Below are 6,000 nucleotides of genomic sequence, written 5' to 3' on the forward strand. Positions count from 1 at the left end.
TGTTTGAGTAACCTAAATTGACCTTTGCCTCACAACCTGAATTGAGATTCACCTCGAGTAACCTAAATTGACCTTTGCCTCGAGTAACCTAAATTGAGCTTTAACCTAAATTGACCTTTACCTTGAGATTACTCTAGGGTAGCCTGAGATTACGTCAACGCCCTTTACAAAGCTTTAGCGTGAATCTGATCGTTAGTTTAATATATTATTGCATAATAAACAGCCATTACAATTCAAATAACACATGTGACGCAGTTAAATTTGCTGCGCTGTCACAATTCCAGTAACAGGAATAGGAATCGGGATCTATTGTTCAAGAAATCCAGGACAAGGCCATGCATATACAAGGGTCCTGGGCGAAAAAGGAAATACGGCAATGTAAATCTCGTGTTGCATATACCTTTAATAAGGCGTCTTCGATGGATTGAGCACCTGATAACGAAGAATTAGGTCATAGTCGTTGAACAATGTCGAAGTAAGAGACATCAATTACGACTTTTGTCTCGCATCAGCTGATTCCTTATTGTCAGCCATGTTTACAAATTCTTCTTCTTCTTCTTCAATTGGACCGTTTTCGATTATATATCTTTAGAATATCGATTATTTTTCATATTATTTTTATTTTTATGAAGGAAAGAAACACTTTCATTTATCTATAATATTTTACTCATGAAAAATGATATTTGTATCATTCTTTAAGAATATCATGGGGAGTGTGAAGGGATTAAGAGGAGCGTTCCAGTAATGAAATCGTGTTCTGGTTGTATTGCTACAATGAAGTTGAGTATTTGCAATAAAATACATTATTTAAATTTAAAGTATCATGATAAATCACCCCCATTATAAAATATATATTAATTTTGTGAAAACAGTTTAAGAATAATGAGAGTAACTTCTATTTGCGTATTCCAGGAGCTGGCAGCTCCTATAAAGTTCACGTGGCTAATTTAGAATGAAGTTGCCTTTTTTTAGCACTACAAGTAATTGGGAATGAAGCTGCCTTTACTTAGCTTTAAAAGAAATACCAATGCTCTCTCTCTCTCTCTCTCTCTCTCTCTCTCTCTCTCTCTCTCTCTCTCTCTCTCTCTCTCTCTCTCTCTCTCTCTCTCTCAAAACTTAATTTTACAAGGCCGTGTCCTTGGTTTAATTTTATCTCTAAATATATTAGCATAGCATCTTGCTTTCCCAACTGGGGTTGTAGCTTAGCAAGTAATAATAATAATAATAATAATAATAATAATAATAATAATAATAATAATAATAATAATTGGAGTGTCAAAAGGTAAAATTTTTTCATGCATCCAGCCATACTAGATTCCTAGACGATATGACTAATTATTATTATTATTATTATTATTATTATTATTATTATTATCATTAGCCAAGCTACAACCCTAGTTGAAAAAGCAAGATGCTATAAGCCCAAGGGCTCCAACAGAGAAAAATAGCTCTGTGAGGAAAGGGAAGGAAATAAATAAGCGATGAGAAAAAAAATTAACAATAAATTAATCTAATTTATAAATATGACTAAAAGATCTTAGGAATTTTGCGTATCACATTCTATAGTTTGTGTTAATTATCGAATCCACATTATCAAAACACTGAGAGAACAAGAAAGTCTTAAGTTTCTTCTGGAATTACTATATTCAGTCTTTCGGGTATCCAGTGGGAGTTTGTATGATTTTGGGCCACGTATTTGAAATTTCTAATTGTCTACATTAGACAAATATCTTATCTTCAATCATTTTAAAACAGCTGTAACTTATCTCTGATAAATATAGCATTCTTCTTTTCCAACTAGGGTTGTACTAGCTTAGCAATTGATATATATATATATATATATATATATATATATATATATATATATATATATATATATATATATATATATATATATATATATACATATATATATATATATATATATAAATATATATACATATATATATATATATATATATATATATATATATATATATATATATATATATATATCCATATATATATATATATATATATATATATATATATATATATATATATATATATATATATATATGTACACACACATATGTATGTATGTATATATATATATATATATATATATATATATATATATATATATATATATATATATATATATATATATATCATCAGCCGTTACTAGTCCACTGCAGGACAAAGGCCTGCCTCAGACATGTCCTTCCACTCGCGTCTGTTTATGGTCTTTTTGTTTTAACATATACCCGCAAATTTTCTTAGTTCGTCAATCCATCGTCTTCTCTTCCTTTCCCATGATTCTTTTGTAATCTCTAGGGACCCATTCTGTTATTCTTAATGTCCTTTTTTTTGTCTTTTAGCATTTTTCCCACCATTATTCTTTCCATAGTTGTAATTAGTTTATATTCTAAGGCTATTGTAAGTCTCCAAGTTTCTGATGCATAACTTGGAATTGGTAGGACCATCTGATAATGTTTTTGTTCTTTGGAGAAAATAGCATTTCACTTTTCATAATTTAATTTTGTTTTCCAAAAACTCTCCTTCCTATGCTTAGAGAGAGAGAGAGAGAGAGAGAGAGAGAGAGAGAGAGAGAGAGAGAGAGAGAGAGAGAGAGAGAGAGAGAGACTTATTATAACGATAAACAAGAGCAGAACGACAAAAATAAAAATATTTGTGAATCATCATCATCATCTGAGAGAGAGAGAGAGAGAGAGAGAGAGAGAGAGAGAGAGAGAGAGAGAGAGAGAGAGAGAGAGAGAGACTTATTATAACGATAAACAAGAGCAGAACGACAAAAATAAAAATATTTGTAAATCAGCATCATCTGAGAGAGAGAGAGAGAGAGAGAGAGAGAGAGAGAGAGAGAGAGAGAGAGAGAGAGAGAGACTTATCATAACGATCAACAAGAGCAGAACGACGAAAATAAAAATATTTGTGAATCATCATCATCATCTCCTCCCACGCTTATTGACGCAAAGGGCCTCGGTTAGATTTCGCCAGTCGTCTTGATTTGAGCTTTTAATTCAATACTTCACTCATCTTCTCCCACTTCCAGCATCATAATTCTCAGCCATGTAGGCCTGGGACTTCCAACTCTTATAATGCCTTGTGGAGCCCAGTTAAAAGTTTGGTGAACTAATCTCTCTCAGGAGTGCGAAGAGCATGCCCAAAACATCTCCATCTACCCCTCACCATGATCTCGGTATTATGAAAATTGCAGGAAGTTAATAAAGGCATGGTTGAAATATGAAATGCGCTTCCTTATCCCAGAAGGAACCAATCGGAAATCCCAAAATGGTAAAAATCAAGAATTTGGGGAGTGTTCTCGTACTGATGTAGGAGGATAATACACGGAAGAATGTGTCTAAAAGGCAGATGATTGAACTTACCTTTTAATGACAGTAGTTAATATAAAATAACACGAAATAGGAACGCATCCAACCAATAACAGAAGTGACACACTTACCACCGTTTACACTTACAACTACGTGATATTAACAGCTTCCACCTGCCACCTTTCGTAATGTTGTCGCCTACCATTTTGGGGAATCCAATCACATAAGAGGGAGGGATGACGTCACTCGCATTCGCCAATAACAACTGCCACGATAAATTAACGGCGTTATAGCTCACTTTACGAATTAGTCTATGAACCACCTACTGTGCTCGGTTCCTTCCGCCAAGGAAGCTACGTCGGTTGAGGGGAGGGAATGTGAATGCAAGCAAACTTTAAAGGATGCGTAGAGAGGAATCGAAATCACAAGCTGATCTTCCAGTGTTTGAATATATAGGCCTATGTTGTGGAATGATCTTCCTAATCGGGTGGTTGAATCAGTAGAACTTCAAAAGTTCAAAGTTGGAGCAAATGCTTTTTTGTTGACCAGGCAGACATGAGTCTTTTTATAGTTTATTTATGACATATTTGTTTTTGATGTTGTTAATAGTTTATATATGACATGTCTGTTTTGACGTTGTTACTTGTTTTAGAATGATTTATTGTTAATTTGTTCTCTTCATTTATTTATTTCCTTATTTCCTTTCCTCACTGGGCTATTTTTCCCTGTTGGAGCCCCTGGGCTAGTGGCATCTTGCTTTTCCAACTAGGGTTGTGGCTTGGATAGTAATAATAATAATAATAATGTGTAGAAATCACGAAAGCTGACACGGGATGAATATAAAATGTATTATAGCCACGAAAGGAAAAATAAAAGAGACTTGATTGGAGTTAGTACTTTCATCCACTCAGGACATTATCAGTGAGTTTGATAATGTCCTGACTGGATGAAAGTACTAACTCCAATCAAGTCTCTTTCATTTTTCCTTTCGTGGCTATAATACATATAGGCCTATATACATGAGGCTTGGCACTTCCTTAACCTAAAATAACTCGACATAGAACTACTTGTTCTATTTGAAGTATTTTATGGAGATCTGAAAAAAAGATAGTTATTTTTACAATAGTATATGAATCCGTACCCCTAAACCAAATACATTTTGGGTAGCGAGTAAGCAACACTGGCTAGACAGCACTACATTGAATCCTTCTCTTTGGTTACGGTTCATTTTCCTTTTCCATACATATACACCGAAAAGTCTGGCCTATTCTTTATACTCCTGTTCTCATACACCTGACAATACTGAGATTACCATTTTTTTTTCTCTCAAGGGGTTAATACAATTGCACTGTAATTATTCAGTGGCTACTTTCCTCTTGGTAAGGGTAAAGGAGAGACTTTAGCTATGGTAAGCAGCTTTTATAGGAGAAGGACACTCCAAAATCAAACCATTGTTCTCTTGTCTTGGGTAGTGGCATAGCCTCTGTACCATGGTCTACCACTGTCTTGGGTTAGAGTACTCTTGCTTGAGGGTACACTTGGGCACACTATTCTATCTAATTTCTCTTCCTCTTTTTTGTTAAAGTTTTTATAGTTTATATAGGAAATATTTATTTATTCTAATGTTACTGATCATAAAATATTTTATTTTTCCTAATTACCTTTCCTCACTGGGCAATTTCCTTGTTGGAGCCCCTGGGCTTATAGCATCCTGCTTTTCCAACTAGGGTTGTAGCTTAGAAATTAATAATAATAATAATAATAACAACAACCTATTGAAGCCCTTCTCACTCAAATTCGTATAAGATCTCTTGTCCCTCAATGCGTCAAGAAGTAAAGAAAATTGCAAAAGAATTCAGGGTCCCCTTTCCCTATCCCTTCTTTGGCTCCAGTTCAAATGCCTCGGTGCACTTGGGCACATTATTCTCTCTTGTTTCTCTTCCTCTTGTTATTTCGGAGTTTTTTTTCTTCTTGTTATTTACAAGTTTTTATAGCTTATATATGAAATATTTTTATTTTATTGCTATTATTGTTCTTAAACTTCTTTTGTGATTTTTCCTTATTTCCTTTCCTCACTGGGCTATTTTCCCTGTTCGGGCCCTTGGGCTGATAGCTTCCTGCTTTTCCAACTAGGATTGTAGCTTAGCAAATAATAATAATAATAATAATAATAATAATAATACAGAGGCTATGGCACAACCCACGACTAGAGAACAATGGTTTGATTTTGGAGTGTCCTTCTCCCAGAAGAGCTGCTTACCATAGCTAAAGAGTCTCTTCTACCCTTACCAGGAGGAAAGTGGTCACTGAACAATTACAGTTCAGTATTTAACCCGTTGGGTGAAGAAGAATTGTTTGGTAATCTCAGTGTTGTCAGACGTATGAGGACAGAGGAGAGTATGTAAAGAATAGGCTAGACTATTTGGTGTGTGTGTATGTGTGTGTGTAGGCAAAGGGAAAATGAACCGTAACCAGAGAGAGGGACCCAATGTAATACTGTCTGGCCAGTGAAAAGACCCCACAACACTCTAGCAGTAGTATCTCAACGGGTGGCTGATGCCCTGACCAACCTATTACCTTATTGTTAATGTTTAACAATAAACTTCCATAAAGCACAGTGGAGTTCTTATAAAATGGAGTAGGCCTATGCGTAATCACACTTAGG

The 6,000-nt window shown here is 34.6% G+C and overlaps 1 protein-coding gene across 1 annotated transcript in view; it reads right to left on the reverse strand.

Moving 5' to 3' along the window:
• The window catches only part of LOC137650192 (OTU domain-containing protein 7A-like), a 62,818-nt gene extending 62,283 nt beyond the window's left edge, over nucleotides 1-535 (reverse strand). The window contains exon 1 of the mRNA XM_068383369.1: nucleotides 401-535. The gene's annotated coding sequence lies outside the window, so the exon portion shown is untranslated. The remainder of the gene's footprint in view (nucleotides 1-400) is intronic.
• Nucleotides 536-6,000: the final 5,465 nt, after the last annotated feature.

The sequence above is a fragment of the Palaemon carinicauda genome, chromosome 11 (genome assembly GCF_036898095.1).
Source record: "Palaemon carinicauda isolate YSFRI2023 chromosome 11, ASM3689809v2, whole genome shotgun sequence".
In the NCBI taxonomy this organism is placed as follows: Eukaryota; Metazoa; Arthropoda; class Malacostraca; order Decapoda; family Palaemonidae; genus Palaemon; species Palaemon carinicauda.